The sequence below is a fragment of the Nilaparvata lugens genome, chromosome 6 (assembly GCF_014356525.2).
Source record: "Nilaparvata lugens isolate BPH chromosome 6, ASM1435652v1, whole genome shotgun sequence".
Lineage (NCBI taxonomy): Eukaryota > Metazoa > Arthropoda > Insecta > Hemiptera > Delphacidae > Nilaparvata > Nilaparvata lugens.
Window position 1 is genome coordinate 30,757,572 of NC_052509.1, and position 21,816 is coordinate 30,779,387.

A 21,816-nucleotide genomic window follows, 5' to 3' on the forward strand; every position below is an offset into this window, starting at 1 on the left:
GAGTGTGCCTACTGAGTGCTACAATCACATGACTTTCACTGTTATAGATCTCTAGATCCTTTGAATTTGTCCTCACTAGAATAACATTTCTATAAGTAAGACCTTGTGCTTCGTGTATCGTGTGAATTTTTATTGTTTTATCAATCCTGTCACCTAGTAACTCTTGAATAATTTTTTTCTCATTCTGCGTGTATGTTAATACAAGTGTTTCTGGATCAAGCTGTGGAAGACCGCCGTTAAAGATGGTCTTCCTAATTGAGCGAAGAGTTCCACTAGTTGTTTCAATTTTACCATAGAATTTGGATAGTGCGCAGCATACATCGATCGGACATCTTCTAGTTAAAGTCACTTTCCGTGTGGACTCACAAAAAACTGAAGGATGAGACCATCTAACTTTCAGTCCACTCCTTTCGATGTAAGGAATCTGTTTAGAATCACCAAGTAGGAAAACTTCGGAGCATCCTGATAATTTCGCAATGAAACCAATGTAGCCAGCATGCATCAGTACAGCCTCATCTATAAAGACACGATGATATTTCTTGCCCACTCCATTTATAATGAAAGATGAAACGGTTCTGTAATCTGATCTTATTATCTTTCTACAGTAATCCTTACCGTACTTATGAATGACAGCCTCTCTGATGTCTTTGATTCCTGCTCTTGTTTGACTGAGAACTAAATCTATTCCTGGTTTATGCTGGTTCAGTATTTCAAACGTCTTTCCACACCCTGGCACACCATCTATCCACGTAATATTAGGAAGACTTGAAGCAGAAATGTCAATTGATGATATTTTCTGATACAGCTCACCGTTTAACATGAGTTGTGTATCTCTACTAACAAGAATGTATTTTTCTTTTGTTAAGAATCTTTTATTACTCTCGTTGAATTCCACGTAGGTTCCTTCGTTATCCAAGCAGAAGCCCATTCTATAACTTTTCCTAGTTGGCCATAGAAATGTTCTTAGATTATTATCATAAATATTCATCTCTTTACGCTTTATCTCTATTAGGTACGAATAAGAGCTCAATAAGTTTTTTTTTGTAATGTTAGTCAGAATTTCATAGTAAATAATAGAATTTATCTGATCATGTTGACTCAGAAGATTTCTGAGCTCCAGCATACTATTTATAAATTCATGTTTGGGTGGTTTTTCAGGTAAGTATCCCGTTGGACATGGTTTCTCATTGTTTTTCTCTTCTGGAATATTTAAAAATGTAAGATTATTTATACCCTTGTAGTAAAACACATATTTAATGTGTTTTGTTGCCAAGACAGTACTTAAGAGATCAATACAAGATACATCAGCCATGGTTCCAAAAAAATCAATTCCAACTGTCAGAGCTTGTTTATCTGAAGCCCATTCATCGATCATAGATAGTAATATTTCTAGATTGGAAAGCAAGTTACTATTATCTGTCAATAAAAACAAATTGAGTATTTTCAATGTCTCGTCGAATTTCACCGACGCATCAATTTGCTTTGTTTGTGAAAATATAGTAGTTAGACTATTGAAGTAATCAATGCTCATACATTTCCTATTTACTACGGTAGCAATGCCCTTGGAAATATTTACTTTTCCGTTTTTTACGCTGGCGAAGGAAATATTCAGGTCAGTGTAACCTCCAAAATTAAATACGAGTGATGTCCTACTTTTTGATCTTTGTTGAACTCTATATGTATAATTCAAATTACCTAAAATTTCATTAATATCCATCACAATATTTCCAGTCTGATTTATTATTTTTTGAGAAATATATATTTTTAAACAATCCCATAATTAGTCTTTTCAATCAATTGCTGCAATGATTTCTGGTGGCTAGGACATTGTGGATCGTGAACTTTATGATTTGATGGCTTTTTGTTCTTCTTACAATTGCTACATATTGCTTCCTTGGCGGTATTTGGACAATCTTTAGTACTATGATCTTCAGCACAGTGACCGCAGACTTCACTTTCTTTTTTGCAATACTTTGAAACGTGACCAAAGCACTGGCACTTGAAGCACCGTTGAACCGAAATAAAGTCATTTAACCTGCAAGAAGTCATGTCGACAAAGACTCGTTTCCTATTTATTAGAATTCTTCTTATCTCGGGCTCACATTCAATGATCCAATGAACTACTTCCTTGTTCTTTGGTCCAACCTTGTAGAGAGGCTTACATCCGTTTAAAAATGATTCTTTTCCTAGTTCAGAGATAGCAAAGTTTTTGTTGAAAATACTCTCGGCTAGTTCCTCTTTGCTTAAATCACTAGGGACATCGTAAATTATTAAACGTGGCTTCCTATTCTGTGGTTCAACTATTTTCAAATTTTTCATATTTCCAGTCTTCAACGCCTCATTTTCAATGATTTTCTTCTTGTCCTCTTCCGAATTCAGAAAAATCATGAGGCCACCTCCTCTAACATTCACGGTCTTTTTAACTCTAATATCGTCTTTGTTTTTGATATTCTCCCGCAATACATTTTTAATAATTCTACTGTTTTCCACTTCGTTCAGGACTGGTTTGACTGGCTGCAACATAACTATATGCTCCTGTGGTTGTAGTTTCCTAACATTGTTCCCTGCAACTTTATTGTCCTTCAATTTCCTGGCAACTGCACCATATCAGCATAGCTTAACATAGGCCTACTTTCACTTTGTTTCATAGTGTCTACCGCCTTATTTATATTTTTAAGGGACTCCTGAATACCCTTATTAGTGTTTCCGAGCCCTGCCGCTAGCTGTGAAATTGTCACTGACCTTGTTTCTAGTTTGACGATTGTTTCCGACAATTCATTAGTTATTGAAATAAATCTGTCGAAATCAGCCCTCAGAACTTTTCTTTTTTCATATTCCGCTTCCGCCCATAGATTAAGTTCGTGCTTTATCTGCTTTAAAAGTTCATAATCCTTTGAAAATTCATTGCTGATTACCTTTGATGTAGATTGCTCTGCTGGTTTCTCCATTGTAGGGGACTCCTGGACCTGTCCTGAAGATGATGATTGCTCCTGCTCTTCTCCCACTTCCTCGAATTCCGGAATTAATCCATATGGCGCCCTGACCGGTGATCTCATACGTAACGTAACGGATGGATTCACTAGTCTATCAGCTATAACTCACTTTTGCAATAATCACAACACAATTGTTATTATGTTCCGCAGCTCTAAACAACGATGTTTACTACTCGGCGTCTCAATAATTTCAGTTTGAAATTTATTTACAATATTATGATGTGACCAAGCAAGGGTTATCAAGAAAATTTTCTACAGTCTATGACTAGTTAATAACAGCCAAAGTCGATTCCAACTAGACAAAATTTTCTTGATCGGTATATTACCGATATTGTTGTAACCAGGTACAGGTTAACAAACAAGATTTGCAGTAGCATGTTTTCTATTTGCCATAAATAGTTGATGGCATAATGAGTGGATAGAGAATATTAGAAAATATCATAGATCAGTATGATCCGAATAATATTTTAACCATGAGGTAATGGTTATAATAATTTGAAATCATTTAATGAAGCTGGTGGTAATTGCTTTAATCCTTGTAAAGTGTTACGATGCAGTTAATTAACAGATGTTATAAATGGGATAACATAATATCATATTAACTCATAATGGGAATGAGTTAATTAACAGATGGGATAAAAGTGAATTAAGTTGCAATCAATTATTCATGTGGAATGAATAAATTGTGTTTGATTGTGAGTCGAGATGTACTACAATCGGGGGTTATTAGCTTCAGACTTTGATTCAAATTTTCTAATATTCCACTTGAAAATAAAGTCGGAGGACTTACTATAAATTGGAATAAAATAATCATTATTTCAATTGGAATTAATTCTATGTTGGATCGAAAATTTATTTGTTCTGTGCTGTGCAGATAAGATAAACATTATCTCAACTGGCTAACTGCTATCGCCAAGCTTCTAGTCTGTAGAAGAGAACTACTTTCTCCTTTTCAATGACAATTTATAAAATTGAATTCATAAGAATTCTAGTTTTTCCAGATATTCTACTGTTATTAAGTCAGTCTGACTTTGATCGTGCTATTGCTAGTTTTGGAATTAGATCACGTCTCGAGAGTGAATCTAATTCTTACTCAGCCTACCTTCATGTTTATCATTGATGGTGTATTGATTCATTCAATAATTATTATTTGTGCTGATTGTCGTGATTATTTTTCGGAAAATCAATATTCACTTAGTGTGATTTATTAACAACTGTTGTGTCATTATACACGCCTTGTGTGAAGAATTACTTTGAAAAAGTAAATTAAGATTTATTTCGGGGTGAAATAAGTCTTGAAGTGAGAAAGTGAGATTGATCAATAAATGTTCACTGATTGTGAATTAATTAGCAGATGTTATCTGTTATAATAAACACACTGTCATTTATATTCAATGTATGGTTACTTTGCATAAGTAAATCATGTGATTGATTTCATTATTGAAATGAACAGTGAGAAGTGGAATATTGAGTTGAAATTTATAGTTCCGATTATATTATTGTGATATAGTGGGAAGGCTGTGATCCTCATAACAGATTGAAAATGAATTATTATTTCGACCACATTTAATCTTCTATACTTATAAAAGGCTAGGCCCCAACAGACTGAAATCACACCACAGCCCAAACTACTAAGCCTAAAAACTTGAAATTTTGCACGATTGTTTATGGTAGCCTGAAAACATCCACTAAGAAAGGATTTTCAAAAATTTGCCCCCTGAGAAAGCTGGGGCCCCAAAATTTTGTACTTTTAACCGCTCATTTCACAGCAAAGTCATGAGAAACGTTTTTGTTCAGCTACGAAAAAAAATTAGATCTATGCAGAAAAATCTCGATCAGGAGCACAGGGGGGTCCAGGAGAGGGCATTTTCCGAAAATTTTGATGTAAAATCACACTACAGCTCAAACTAATTGGCCTACAGACTTGAAACTTTGCACAAATATTCTTCAAACATGCTAGACGCGCACTAAGAACGGATTTTGAGATATTTTGCCTCTAAGGGTTTCAAAGGATGAAAAAGGATCCTATTAAGTAAGCTCCTATAAGTATTTTGGCAAGGTCCTATGCACCTTTTTGATATTATTTCTTCAAATGAAAATGAGTTTTGTGGGTTGTCAAACTCCCCCTGAAAGAGAACTATTCATTTTATCCTATCTTTTAGTAAAATAACAATGATTTCTGCATTGAATAACACCTATCTTGCCAACAAGGATCGAACTCTTTGTGAATTTAGATATGACTTACACTTTAGATTTATATAACTCTATTAATTCATGGAAATTGAAGTAGCTACTATTTTCAATTGTTGATGATTAGTTCATGAAATTGATTATCAATAGAGAAAATGATTATAATTTTATCAATACAGAATTAGTTGAATGAATTGTCGATGTAGGTACTGAGTTCTTGGTCAACAATAATTCAATATAGGTATTTATCCAATCATTATTTTTTTCAGAAGTTATTTCATATGAATTAGAAAATATGAATTAGAATAATTAGAATAATGAATTCTTCAAAACATGAATTTAATCAAATAAAAAATTGCCCATACTTCTGTATTCATGTTCGCATGTTTTCCACTTGTGATGGATAGCCAAAATATTGTGGAGCGAGCTGCACGGCGAATTGTAATCGAGGGCTCTGATTGGCTGAAAAGTTCAGCGTTCGGAGTGAGGTGAGGCGAGCAGTTAGAACAGAGGCAAGCGGCACGGCGAATGGTTCGGAGTGCGGTACGGCGAATGATTAACAGCTGATTTTAACATTATGAAACAGATGCTCATGTTCGTTGAAAGGCAAGATGTTCGGAGGAATGCACGGTTTGCTGCGCGGTTCGAGGTTCGGTTCGGCATGTGTGGACGCACCTTTAGTTGTTACAGGACATTTATACAGATCACAGGCCAAAGCAACATAATAATCTATCTTCTTATTTTTCTTCTTCTTCTTCTTTTCTTCTTCTTCTGCTTCTTCTTCTTACTCCTCTTCTCCTTCTTTCTCTTCTTCTTCTTCTTCTTTCTCTTCTTCTTCTTCTTCTTCTTCTTCTTCTTCATTTCTTCTACCTATATCTAAAAGGCTGCCCCGACAAACTGAAATCACACCACAGCCCAAACTACTTTGAAAAAGTAAATTAAGATTTATTTCGGGGTGAAATAAGTCTTGAAGTGAGAAAGTGAGATTGATCAATAAATGTTCACTGATTGTGAATTAATTAGCAGATGTTATCTGTTATAATAAACACACTGTCATTTATATTCAATGTATGGTTACTTTGCATAAGTAAATCATGTGATTGATTTCATTATTGAAATGAACAGTGAGAAGTGGAATATTGAGTTGAAATTTATAGTTCCGATTATATTATTGTGATATAGTGGGAAGGCTGTGATCCTCATAACAGATTGAAAATGAATTATTATTTCGACCACATTTAATCTTCTATACTTATAAAAGGCTAGGCCCCAACAGACTGAAATCACACCACAGCCCAAACTACTAAGCCTAAAAACTTGAAATTTTGCACGATTGTTTATGGTAGCCTGAAAACATCCACTAAGAAAGGATTTTCAAAAATTTGCCCCCCTGAGGGAGCTGGGGCCCCCCAAAATTTTGTACTTTTTAACCGCTCATTTCACAGCAAAGTCATGAGGAACGTTTTTGTTCAGCTACGAAAAAAAATTAGATCTATGCAGAAAAATTTCGATCAGGAGCACAGGGGGGTCCAGGAGAGGGCATTTTTCGAAAATTTTGATGTAAAATCACACTACAGCTCAAACTAATTGGCCTACAGACTTGAAACTTTGCACAAATATTCTTCAAACATGCTAGACGCGCACTAAGAACGGATTTTGAGATATTTTGCCTCTAAGGGTTTCAAAGGATGAAAAAGGATCCTATTAAGTAAGCTCCTATAAGTATTTTGGCAAGGTCCTATGCACCTTTTTGATATTATTTCTTCAAATGAAAAATGAGTTTTGTGGGTTGTCAAAACTCCCCCTGAAAGAGAACTATTCATTTTATCCTATCTTTTAGTAAAATAACAATGATTTCTGCATTGAATAACACCTATCTTGCCAACAAGAATCGAACTCTTTGTGAATTTAGATATGACTTACACTTTAGATTTATATAACTCTATTAATTCATGGAAATTGAAGTAGCTACTATTTTCAGTTAGTTGATGATTAGTTCATGAAATTGATTATCAATAGAGAAAATGATTATAATTTTATCAATACAGAATTAGTTGAATGAATTGTCGATGTAGGTACTGAGTTCTTGGTCAACAATAATTCAATATTGGTATTTATCCAATCATTATTTTTTTCAGAAGTTATTTCATATGAATTAGAAAATATGAATGATGAATAATGAATTCTTCAAAACATGGATTTAATCAAATAAAAAATTGCCCATACTTCTGTATTCATGTTCGCATGTTTTCCACTTGTGATGGATAGCCAAAATATTGTGGAGCGAGCTGCACGGCGAATTGTAATCGAGGGCTCTGATTGGCTGAAAAGTTCAGCGTTCGGAGTGAGGTGAGGCGAGCAGTTAGAACAGAGGCAAGCGGCACGGCGAATGGTTCGGAGTGCGGTACGGCGAATGATTAACAGCTGATTTTAACATTATGAAAAAGATTCTCATGTTCGTTGAAAGGCAAGATGTTCGGAGGAATGCACGGTTTGCTGCGCGGTTCGAGGTTCGGTTCGGCATGTGTGGACGCACCTTTAGTTGTTACAGGACATTTATACAGATCACAGGCCAAAGCAACATAATAATCTATCTTCTTATTTTTCTTCTTCTTCTTCTTTTTTCTTTTTCTTCTGCTTCTTCTTCTTACTCCTCTTCTCCTTCTTTCTCTTCTTCTTGTTCTTCTTTCTCTTCTTCTTCTTCTTCTCCTTCTTCTTCTTCATTTCTTCTACCTATATCTAAAAGGCTGCCCCGACAAACTGAAATCACACCACAGCCCAAACTACTAAGCCTAAAAACTTGAAATTTCGCACAATTGTCTATTGTAGCCTCAAAACATCCACTACAAAAGGATTTTCAGAAATCTGCCCCCCCCCCCTGAGGGAGCTGGGGCCCCCAAAATTTTCGCTTTTTAACCGTTCATTGCACAGCAAAGTCATGGGGAACTTGTTCAGCTACGAAAAAAAATTAGATCTATGCAGAAAAAATTCGATCAGGAGCACAGGGGGGTTCAGGAGAGGGCACTTTTCGAAAATTTTGATGTAAAATCACACTACAGCTCAAACTTATTGGCCTACAGACTTGAAACTTTGCACAAATATTCTTCAAACATGCTAGATGCGCACTAAGAATGGATTTTGAGATATTTTGCCTCTAAGGATTTCAAAGGATGAAAAAGGATCCTATTAAGTAAGCTTATGGTAAGGTGAACTCCATATGGAACTAAGATAATTGACACATGATATTCTAACATATGTTGTAATCATTGGAAAGCTTAAAACAATTTCATCAATTAGCTGATCAAATTGATTTTGCATTGATTGAGAGCGCGAGCTTACCACGTGTTTGTTCCATCATTGTATGCTTGGCCAGTTCGGTTTGCGCCTTATATCAGCTGTATATGGAGTCTCATTCACTCCGATTAGAACAGAGCACAAAGGTTTTCTTTGGTTAGGAGTTTGTTGATAATTCTTTTTGCAAATTCAAATTTTATTGCCATCAAAAATCACATTGAAAACTCTCTTAATAGACAACAAGATCACAGAAACAAAATGTCAAACATATACCTACATTTATTTGTAGCGCGGCCAGAAAAAGACAAACTTGAGTACTAGCCGTGAGTTTATTAAATATAACTCAATATATATATATATATTTTTTTGTTAATATTTTGTGAATAAAAATTACGAGTTGATGATAGATACGAGTAATTCCTCATATTATTGATCCGAATGGTTATTCATAATACAGAAGTCGGGGTCACTGCAATCAAAATTTTTTTATTCTATATGGTAGGTAATAAATTTCATACGTATTGATTGTCCATGATGTATCCAGTGTCCATAATGGAAGTAATTGAACTACTCAAAATTAATGGCTTACTGGTCCCTCATAGATTTATAGTATTCCTGGTGATTGAGCCTGTCTTTTTCAGCGTTGTCAATTAATAATAAAGCTCAATTTACAATTAGCTTACCCAGCGAACTTCGTACCGCCAATGTATCTCATGTTACACTTGACTTTATTTGGTGAATCATGAAATTTATCTGACAATCAACATGTTCATTTACATCTCAATACGGACTTCCTATGTGCTTAGTCATGCAGCATTCATTATTCCGAAAACATATTATTCTTCTCAATCAATTGGTAGTAATATCTATCAGTTAAGTTTTCAATTAAAAAAAAGGTTATATCAGTGTTTCAAAGAAAAATATTCAATGTTTTCATAGCTGTAGATTGTCGATGTATGGTCCAGGAAATATGCGATGTACGATGAATCACACAGAATTCCATATTCTTTCCATTTTAGGATGAATATAAGCTAAGCTAAATTCAAAAAATTGTAAATTATTCTTTCATTCTCCAGTAATTAATGAATGCATACAATATGAATACTATACATATATACTATACTCTCTTTCATTAGGTGAATAATTTTTTCAACATTTTCCAGTTTCTTAATGATAGGGGAGTGATAATTATTTGTATAGGTCTTCTAAGGAATCATTATCAACAGCTGGTACCAATCAACTACACTTCAACTCCAAACTACCGTTTTAATACCAGTACACAATAATTCATCTCAGGGTGATATGTTTATTACAGCTGGTAACTTTAGATGCTAAATCATATTATCACAATATGATCTTGAATCATGATCATCTTTTCGTTCTTCAGTAGCCGCTCGGCCGAAAATTTCGAAAACATATGTCTGTAAAATGGATTAATAAATAATTATTATTAGCCCCCCTTTTAAAATTTCTGTTCAGAAACCATCCCCAATATTCACACAACATACCGTATTCCCAAAGTTTCATGCCGTTAGGTCAAGTAGTTTTCAAGTCTACAGGGAACAAACAAACATACAAACAAACACACAAACAGACATTCATTTTTTTATAAATAGATTTCCATTCGGCTCAAACAAAAGCCTCACTAAATGAAGGTAGAATGATAAGGATTCAGTTCTGTTGTTTTTACATTTTTTCAAATCACTTTCAAAAAGTTCATGTAGTACCTACTATTGTGTTTGAGACACTTCTGGCGCTATCATAGTTTCACCACTATTCTGTTCCACAGTCCTATCTCTTGCAGTCGTTGACTATATCTATAATAATTATATAGAGTAAAGAGCTGGCTTATGCACGTACGGGATAGGAAAATTATGTTTGACGCATCATCACGTCTGAACTACTGAACTAATTAGCTTGAAATTTTGCTTATAGATTCTTAATTAACCAAGGATGGTTATAGGCCTATTCTCAATTCTTCAAAATTTCATTACGTCAAGTTTTCATTTTGTCAAGTTTTGAAATAGATCCTTGCGAAGCACGGGTTCTTGCTAGTTGTGATATAAAATCGAAATAGGTGGTGTAACATCACAACTATTGGCTTCATGTCAACCATATAATTCAGTATTCTACATCATATTGTCATCTCTCATCTTTTATTGTGAACAATAAGTTGCTGATACACTGAACTAATTGAGGGTACTGAACACTCTGACACTTGGTAATTTTCCTGGACTCCAATTCACCTATATCAACTTCTGCCTTCTGTGAAGTGTTCCATTGTTGTGTATCACGTTTCTTCTTGAGGATGGGGACTGCAACTTGAGTCTACTTCCTCGACGAGCTCCTGGAATTGTTGGAGCTGTATCTCAGCTGACTATTGCTGAGACCACGACGAGTTCCTGGTCATGTTGGAGATTCATCCCAGCTGGAAGTGGGGCAGTGCGGAAGCACGGCGTCCCTTTGAAGCATAAGAATATAGCGTCTGCTTGCAGTGCGGAAGCACGGCGACTCTATCCTGCAGTGCGGAAGCACGGCATCCTTTAGCAGTGCAGAAGCACAGCGACTCTTGCAGTGCGGAAGCACAGAGTCTCCTTTGCAGTGCGAAAGCATGGCGTCTCCTTGCAGTGCGGAAGCATGGCGACTCTATCCTGCAGTGCGGAAGCACGGTGACTCTTTGCAGTGCGGAAGCACGGCGTCCCCTTTGCAGTGCAAGAGCACGGCGTCTCCTTGCAGTGCGGAAGAACCGCGTCTCTATATCCTGCAGTGCGGAAGCACGGCCTCCTTTATCAGTGCGGAAGCATGGCGCCTCTTGCAGTGCGGAAGCACGGCGCCTCTTGCAGTGTGGAAGAACGGCGTCTCTTCGCAGTGTGGAAGCACGGCCTCCCTTAGCAGTGTGGAAGCACGGCGTCTTCTTGCAGTGCAGAAGCATGGCACCCCTTTGCAGTGCAGAAGCACGGCGTCTCCACACAGTGCGAATGCAAGACGCCGCTCTACAGTACCTCTTTAGGAAAGCTAGGCCGAGAAAGTGGCCAGATGGCTTGCTGTTTTTCTTTTGACGGTGCCAACGCACCGTCACCAGTTGGCGAGGAACCAACCTGGTGCCCAGTTGTTCTTCTGTAACCGGCGGAGAGGTGGCAGAATGTACTCGGTTTTTTGGGACATCTGTCAGCCACATACCCTTTCCATCCTCACCCCCCCCTTTCCTTCCCATTTCATCCCCCCCCCTTCCCTTAGTAGGAACATTGTGTCACGATGTATATTGTAACTGATGAGGGGAATTGAGTTTAGGGCTTGTTCTAAGATGTGTGGTTATCTCTGATGAAGTCACAGAGGTCAATGAGCATCCCAGCCGCTGGGCTAGCGCTCAGCAGTGCTGCACATCCTTACTCCCCTCCCTCTTTGCCACTGAGGGAGGCTCGTGAAAGGCTAGTAGGTAGTCTAGCCTAGTGCGGGTATCCAGTGCAAGTGGTCGACAGAGAGAGTGAAGGAAGCAGTGCGCAGCTAGCAACATAGTACATCTCATGCTTTGAGAGTACTCCGATTCCTTCGACTACTAGGAGTTGTGTCTGAGGTTAACGGGGGTTAATCGAAGACACTGGAAGCTCCGTGGTACAGCACACACTTGAGCGAGTGTTGTTTGACCTTTTCAACGACTTTGGGCAGCAACCTGCCTGTTTCAACCAGTAGCAATATGTCAGGTTTTGGTTAAAACCTGACTGTACCCTGGTACATCATCGCGGGAACCACGAATAGCAGGAGGACCCCGAGGAAGGCCAGGGGAAGCCTTTGCTTTGACTCCACGCACAATCCTGACCCCAGGAAGACACCCGGTGCCCGGGATTTGGGACCCGGTGACCAGAGGCGAAGTCCAGTGCGCGGGCTCCTGTAGCTTGCTGATTCGTCTTCGAATAGCAGGAGGACTTCGAGGAAGGCCAGGAAAGGCCTTTCCTTCGACTCCACGGCACGATCCTGACCCCAGGAAGACACCCGGTGCCCGAGATTTGGGACCTAGTGACCAGAGGTGAGGCCCGGTGCGCGGGCTCCCATAACTCACCAATTCGCTCCCGAATAGCCAGCAGACCTCGAGAAAGGCCAGGGAAGGCCTTTCCTTCGACTCCACGGTATGTTCCTGACCCCAGGAAAACACCCGGTGCCCGAGATTAGTGACCCGGTGACCGACTCTAGCAATCAGTTCCAAGACTCCCAAACCCTGCTATTTTGGAGCTCAATAGCAGGAGGACATCTAGTGGCAATCGGGAACGTTACTCCCGTTCCATGACCCCCCTCACGGCGGACACCAGATCGTTCCTATTCCTCTCACTCTACGCCCAACCCTGTTAGGCAGTGCGAAAGCACGGCCCCTCTTACCTAGAAGAGGGAAACATTTCTCCAAGATGCTCAAAACCCTGTTTCAACCCCCGACTCGAACAAGGGTGGTTGGCGGACGCCCCACCAAGACTCCCGTCCCCTGCTGCGGCCCACCCCAGTCGCCGACTGGTTCTAGCCGGCCCAGAGCGACACTGGGAATTCTGGTGGAAGAAGTTGTGGGCAAAAATCCACTCAGAGTATGTGTGCGTGTTTATGAGTGTATGTGCGTTTGTGTACACGATATCTCATCTCCCAATTTGTGTGTGTGTGTGTGTGTGTGTGTGTGTGTGTGTGTGGTGTGTGTGTGTGTGTGTGAGTGTATGTGCGTCTGTGTACATGATATCTCATCTCCCAATTAATGGAATGACTTGAAATTTGGAACTTAAGGTCCTTATGATATAAGGATCCAACACAAACAATTTCTATCAAATGCAATTCAAGATGGCAGCTGAAATGGAGAAAATGTCAAAAACAGGGTTTTTCGCGATTCTATCGAAAATGGCTCCAACGATTTCAATTAAATTTTCACCTAGAATAGTCATTGATGAGCTCCATCAACTGTCCCATATCTGTGAAAATTTCAGGAGCTCCGACCCATCTATGCAAAGTTCGATTTTAGATTCCCAATTATCAGGCTTCAGATAAAATTTGAACAAAAAATTTCGAGTGGAAAAGATTTAGCATGAAAATCTCTACAATTAATGCTTTGCAACATTTCCACCTAAAATTGAAAATAAGTTTGATATTCGAGAAAATGTGTTTATCCAATTGCAAACTGTTGGCAACTGTTGATTCTATTAAATGATTCACCATGAAGAGATAGCAGACTTCGTGTGTCTCCAGCGTTATTGCCCTGTCACCAGCTGGCTCAAATCTTTGAATGGTAGACTTGAGATGCGCGGGAGCACTAGCGTCAGGTTATCAATTTTCGTAACAGCAAGGAAAGTTGTGTGAGTGCACTACACCAGATTTTTAGATTTTAGTGCTTGGATATGTTCATATATATATGCACTAAAATCTAAAAATTATACACAAAAGTCGGCATTTGCTGAACACTTGATAAATTCAGGCCATAATTTTACAGATATAAATTCCAATGTGAAAATACTAAATTATGGTAATAAAAGTGGAAAACTGAATGTTAAAGAAGAATCTCATATTTATAAAGCGGCAAAATTAAACAGAGATAAAATAATAAATTTAATCCAATTAGTCACCAATAAACCCATTTTTGATAGAATCATGCGAATTCAAATCCACAATATTTATAGTTCTAGTTCATAAATCATATGAATACACTAACATATGATCAAAATAAGAATCTTCCAGCAGTATTTATCTATTTACTTCATATCACTTGAAAATGGCATCAACGTCCAAGTCATGTTGTGATTAAATAATTCATAAAGAGTACTGAGATTTCTATTTTTCTTTCTATTTCTATAAAAAGTAGCCCTATACAGAAAAGAGATAATTTATAAACCTACTATGTTCTCAATTTCGTGAGAATCTTTAGAGCCGTTTTCGAGATCTGGTGAAATACAAACATATAAACATCTAAACATATGAACAGAAATTGCTCGTTTGATAGTATAGGATTTCAAGTTTCGCGGCAACTGCCGACTACATTCCTATTGGTAGAACCAAATCTCACCTGATTCGTGTATTGAATGTGAGTGGCACTGGAATATGCCTCCTGAATGAATATTGTTAATGATATTGTTTTCATTGTATTTTTATTAGTTGGATTTTCTTCCACAATAATGAATAAGATACTTATAAATGTTTTAAATAGTTCCATAATAATAACCCTCCCAAAAATATAATTATTCTTATAATAAGTACTTATTGTACATTTTACAATGATTCTGCAGAACAGACAATTATTGCAAGTGGCAGTGGCTATGACGTCACGGCATCTTTGATGATCCATACCTTACACATTTCATAACCTATAACTTAATATTTTTTTATGTTTACAAGAAGCGTTACGTTCTGTGTCTGTAATGAATGGCTTTTAAAAATGTTACCCAATTAATGGTGGTTCTTATCTATGCTTTATTGTCGATCATCTTATCAGTATTCTATCGTTGTTGACTTGTTAGGTTTTTCAACATCTCAAGCTGCGTTTACACTGTGTAACTTTGTTATAAAACTTTGGTTATATAACAAATTCAACAAAAATGTCAAAAATTCATGTAACTTGTTACATGTAACTTCGCGTTTTAAAACATAATTTTGTGTTATTTAACAAGTTTTTCCTTTAGCTACATTTACATTGAGAATTTTTGTTATAAAACGCTGGTTATATATAACATCTTGAACAAAAATGTTATAAATTTGTGTAACTTATTACAATGTCATGTAACTTCGTGTTTTATAACATAATTTCGTGTTTTATAACAAGTTTTTCCTTTCCCGCATGAAGTCGGTAAAGATCAAAGAAAAATTATAACTTTTTGTTACATGTAACATGGTGTAAAAGGACGTTTTACTACTTATTACATGTTACAAGTTATATAATGGAGTTCAAATAGGTAGTGGGGGAAGTAGCTGAATCATCAGCTGCTTGGCAGTTGTCAACACTTGATAGTGGTGATTGCAGGCACGGATCCAGGGGGAGGATCGCCAGTCAAAACAGACATGAGAAAGGGGATGTGCTTGGATTTTATATTGTAGTTCCAATTATTCAATATATTGTTTGGATGAATAAAAGAAGCCCAGAACCAATTTTTCCATGCAAAATTTCCTTGTGCTAGATACACGATGGCCCAAAAGCTTTGTATTTTCGGTTCATTTTCCAGTTTTCATTTATTTCCACCTAATCCTTGTCACATGGTATTTTAGCACCACAAAATATTTTTGGAATGAAATATTGAACTTTAATAGAATTATAAAATAGGAAGGAAAGATAACCTAGTGAAGAACCACTCAAGTAAAATCGAATGCTGTTAGCGATAAAGAATAATCATACGGTTATTATGTAAAGTGATAAGAGAAACATGCATAATTGTAATTCAACAATAATGAGGATCCATTGGCAGAATTAAAAATTATAAAGCGGCTTATTTATTATTGGCAGATCATAAAAAATGGAAGTTTCCATGTACATTTAAGGTTGGAATTGTTTGTTTGTGTCTTTGAATGAATCAATCGATCTAGGATAAATCGATAGTTATTTGAATCAACACCTAACGAATCAGCTGATTGTTCGATGAACCAGTACAAGTTGAATTATGAAGTTTACTCACAAAAGATGTATTATATATACTGAGGAAGGTTCATGTAAATAAATAGGGACAACTATTATTGCTGCATAAATATTTATTACAATCTAAAAAAGTACGAAAATCAAGAGTATACAAAACTCATATAAAAAATTGAATGTATAGTGCATGATAGTATCGTATATCACGATTTATTTATAAGAATAGTCTAAGACAATCACTCCATATATTTATATAGAAACTTTTCATTTATTTTTCTATAATAAAGTTGAAGAAACCCTGAATCTGAAGTAACCAATTGTATTGAGTTTTGCTAAATTAAAAAGCCAATCAGAAGGAGGCTTACAAATCGTTCAAGGAAGAGACGAAGTTTTTCTGGAAACCACTTCTTTTTGGCTTGTGATCTCATTCTGTGAAGATGCACATGGAAACTAGGGTCTTCCATCTTATTATATTTTAAAAATTATCAAGCCAATCCTTTTTTTAAATGTGAACTATTTGTAATTAATGTTTATTCATCTGTGAACTCAGTGTTGTTGAAGAGTTCTTAATTGTAATCAGTTCCCATAAATATATCTTTAATACAGAAAGAAATCTATAAGAAATCTGGACCACGCACGAGCCCAGCCGAGACAAAAAGGACCTGCTTGATTTATTATTGGAAATAATTAATTTACTCTACAAGACCTCCAAGAACATCATTAAAATGTGAGTGTTAGTTCAAACGAGCTAGTTTATAAAGGCCTTTCAATTAGAGTTGGGGAATTAATCAGAGCACTATATAAATAAATTCAGTCAAAGAAAAATTCGCAACATGTTGAGTGCTATCTTATAGTCTATAAGAATGTTTCATGAATTTATTTGATTCATGTAGGAAGCTTACTTCCATGCACAGCACGGACTCATTACCCTGAGATTTTTTAAATATTAGTTTCAATAATTATTATTTGCTAATTGATGAAAGCTTGTCCTATTAATTCTATTGACCGAACAGGTTTTAAATTGTAGAATTCTGAATTGACTTGAAGTCCAAGTATCAGTATTAAATATAATATATTTATAATCTTTAAAGCTCACAACTGTGAATGCTAGTAAACCCTGTTATGATTGTTTAACTATTGAAGAATTTATATATATATATTGGAACTATAAATATAAGAATGTTTTATATATATTATTTTATGGGAATATAGTTTGTGTTTTATGTCAGCATACAAAATCATAGAAGTTTTTATTTTTATCCTAATTCATCCCGTGATATACAGTTTGAGCTGTCTCAGTGCCAAGAAGAAAAATATTCTGCAGCATATGAAATTAGTGAATCAATTAATATTGATCTTATTAAGAGCACTCAGTACCTTTCATCCTTTGATGATAGCCATACTAGTTCGCCAGAAAAAATATATTGATAATTATATCAATAAGGTTCCAGTTATATCATATAAGGATCCAGAGAGCTTCAAGAACTGGCGTTGTAAGTTCTAAGGAATTTCAGGAGGATACATTGGTGAATACCCGTATTCATGACAAGCGTTTTAAGGATCAACTGGGAAAAAACATAGTTGGTCCTCATTATTCTCTATTGTATACATGGTTACTGATAATCAGTCATCAACTATCTTTCTGATTTCCTCATTGGTATTCCTCAAGAACTTCACAGAAGCAGCAGTAAGAATTATTGATCACCAGTCATTGAACCCTGTGGTGATTGATTATATTTGGAAAGTTTATGTATCTACCACTGAGCTAGAGCTGCAGTTTGAACCCAGCAATTTTGCGAGCCAGACGGCCTCAACTTTTTTGCGAATTTATTCGCAAAATAGGGACTTTAGCAACCGCTCTTATAAACATCAAGAACATCATAATTATCATCTATAAAGGATTTACAATTTACCACTCCACATAATAATGGCGCCCAACGTGGGGCATGATGAAAAGCTTACCTACTCAACCTTACTATCAATGATAAATAAAATTATTAATAAAACTGAAAGCTGCAAGAAGTATAATCTGAAACTGATTCAACAAGATATATCTGATGGTCTATTGTAAGTTTCTGGCTAAAATAATTGAGTTGCTCTTCAAGTTGAAATTTTTCAAGCTGCATGAATACAGACAAACTGTATCACATGAGTTTGATAACATAATTCTCAATAATAGAGAAAAATTGGATGGAAATTTCCATAAAATTTCATAGGAAAATTTTGATCTTGATCTTTGATCTAAATATTGTATGCTGACCAGGGTTATAGGTTATTTTAAACATAAAAACATTATTGATATTAAGGGAAATAAGACCCTACCCGAAATTTCAAGAGCTATATTAGTATAATCTCTCCATGTTGACATTGATACTTGTATCACTAGGAAGGTGTTGGCGTAATACATGTGGTCTGGCCAAAGAATTCAAATTGTAGCGCCAGAATGCCAGACTGCAGTTCTGCCAATAGCAGGCTTGTGTTTGCGCCAGCACAGACCATCCTGCTGCTTTGGCCTTGTTGTCCTTATCTAGTCTGTCTTGTTTTGTCAGCCCGTCTTGTTGCAAGACCAAAATTGTGTTTGTCATGTAATTTCGATCGGAAATTTCTTGTAAATAATTGTTTGAGTGACATGTGTGTGAATTATGAATATAACAGCATGAATAGTATTGAATTGAATTAATTTGAATTTATAAAGAATCAAGTTTGAGCTTTGCTCAAAACACAGTGCATAGCCTGCAAGTTGAATGCGAAAGGCAGCCCGGAAGCCAGAACCTGTCTTATCCCAGATTTCGTCCCACCCTGAATCTGACCAAAACACCTAATGAAAGCTTCGAAGGGCAAGTAGTCAAGATTGGAATGAATTTGGTGAGCTTTTGCTCTTTTTTATTGTTCATTAATGCAGAGTTCAACTGTACAAATAACCTGGCTCAAATTGAAGATTAAATCTTGCCCCTTGTTTGTATTTGATTATTTAAATAGTAAATTACAGTCCTCTGGTAGCTCTAGCCTGAGCTTTGCTCAGAACATTTTATGTTCCTGCCGAGCCGGGATGAATTTAAATTTGTAATTTGTTGATTAATTCACACACATTGGATTCAAGCAGATTCGTATTTGTCCAATGTTGGCATGTTGAGAATGGTCTGATCCATGCTCAACTTAAGTTTGTTGTAGCCTTGTTCCAAGAGCAAGGTTTCTTGTCAATTTGTATTTGTCTGAAATTAAATTTATTTCAGTTAAAATTATAATTTCCTAAAACTAGGCTCATTGTGCTCGTTTTCAGGAATTTGTTTGTTTGTTGGAATTTGTATTGTCCATTTTTTATACATGTTAGTGAAGGTTAATCACCAGCATGATTTTGTTTGTTCAATTCAACAAGTTATTGTTTGTTTGTGAGTTGTTGGAAGAACATTATCTAATAATATAGTTTTGTTCTCAGCAAAAACTTATCTTGTGAATTGATAACCAAAGTTTAACTTTGATAATTTACTAACTCGTGATTCTTCCTTTCATCTAGTTTTGAACTCATTCTTGTTTTATTGTCTGTTGTTTGTATAGTCGGGGCTGAATTGTTTTGTGTATGAGTTCAAGATGAAGGGAAAATTACAGAAACAAATCAGGGTACATTGCGCTAAACTGGAACAATTGTATGCCAGATTGCAAAGGATTTATGACCTGTCCAAAAAGGTCTCTGATCCAAAAGTTGCTGAGCAATTTTCAATCTTGTATCCTCAGGTGTCTCAGACCATTTCAGATTATGAAAAGACAGAATTAGTGGTTAATGAGTTGGAACTTGAGTTGAATGAAGATCATGTTGTAGCATTCAACGACTCACACCTAGATCTGTTTCAGTATATTGAAGAAGCGGCTAACACTCTCAAACAGAAAGAGGCGACTGTCGCTATTGCTCAATCTTCGGCAGCTACAGCAGCTAGTGCACAGCCGGTCATGTCTGAGTCGTTACTGCCTAAAATAAACCTTCCGAAATTTGATGGGAACCAGAATGGTCGGTGTTTTATGAACTACTTAAGGCATTGGTACATGAAAACAAGAACTTGAACGATCAGCTGAAGGTCCAATATCTTGTAAGTAGACCTACTGGACAAGCAGCAAATATTTTTCGTCATTTGCCACCATTGGCTAACAATTATCGAACAATTTGGCAGGCATTATTGACCCGCTATAACGATCCACGGGAGCAAGTCGATGCCTATTTCAAACAAATTTTTGAATTTCATCCAATAAAATCAGAATCCAGGGCAGGTTGTATTGCGATTTTGGATGGGTTTTGCAGTTCAATCAATGCATTGAAGAGATTGCAACTCACTGATTTGTCAGACTCGATATTCCTCTATCATGGCTTGAGATTGCTGAATCCAAGATCTCGTAGAAATTTTGAAATGGCCGTCTGTGACAAGGCTATGCCAACTTATACCGATCATGTCAAATTCATTGAAAAGCGAATTAAGTCTTTCTTCTGATGGGAAACAGACTGAATCGTTTAATATGAAGCACAAAGAAGATAATAAATCAAAGGTGTTTGTGGTTCAATCTAATGATTCATCCAACGATGCATCCAGTAAAAATCCCAATTGTCTGAAGTGCTCAAAACCGGGTCATCAGTTAGTAGATTGTGCAAGTTTCTTGGAAATGACTCCTTTGGAACGTTATTGTTTGATTGAAGGAAAGTTTTGTTGTTTTCGTTGTCTTGATGTGGATCATTTGAGTAGAAATTGTCGTAGTAAAACTCGACAGTGTGTTCAATGTCGAGAATCTCATCATTCTTTATTGCACTTTTCCAGATCAAGTTCCAATGGAGGTGTTGCATCCTCGTCGAACTCCAAGGCAGGTGGCACATCACCTATTAGTTGTTGTTCTACATCCAACGATGTAGAAAACTCGACCGTTTTGTTGTCGACAGTCACTGCACATGTTCGAGATTGTAATGATCAGCTTTGTGATGTTTTTTCTTGGTTGACACCGGGAGTCAGTGTCATTTTGTTACAGCCAAATTGTGTCGGCGTTTGAGACTACCATTCCAGCCCATGAAAACCGTTGTTCGTGGATTCGGTGGTGGTACTAGTGAAGATCGAGGTCATACTTGTGTGTCGATCCAGTCGAAGTTGGATCCTACCGTCAAGTTTTTGATGGATGCCACAGTGGTAGATATAATCATTGACAAGTTGCCTTCTTGTGAAATCAACAGATCCAAACTTCATCATCTTGAAAATCTCACACTGGCTGACGACAAATTCTACCTTCCTAGTAGAATAGATGGCATTAATGGTGCGAAGTTAGTTCCTCACTTGCTATGTGGGAGTCCTAGTACAGGTGAATCGCACAAATTGATGACTGTCTTTGGTCACATTCTGATGGGGAGAGGCCAATTCTCACTTCAACAACGAATGTGTCGAATTGTTTTACAGCCATCAGTAGTCCATTCGTTAGTAGTCCATCGTTGGATAGTGTTGTGGAACGTTTTTGGGAGTTGGAATCGTGCCCTGCACCAAGCTGTCAACTGAAACCGGAAGAGTTGGAGTGTGAGGTAAATTTTCGGAAGTCTGTACATCGTGTGAATTCTGGTCGTTTTGTTGTTGCCTTGTGATTTGCAGAGCCACCCAGCAGCTTGGGAGATTGTATGCTGTCGCCGAACGCAGACTGCTGACTTTGGAGAGACAACTAGAGCTTGACAGCAATACTCGTATTCCATATCATGAAATATTGATCAATTACCTACGTCAGGGTCACATGTCGTTTGTAGCA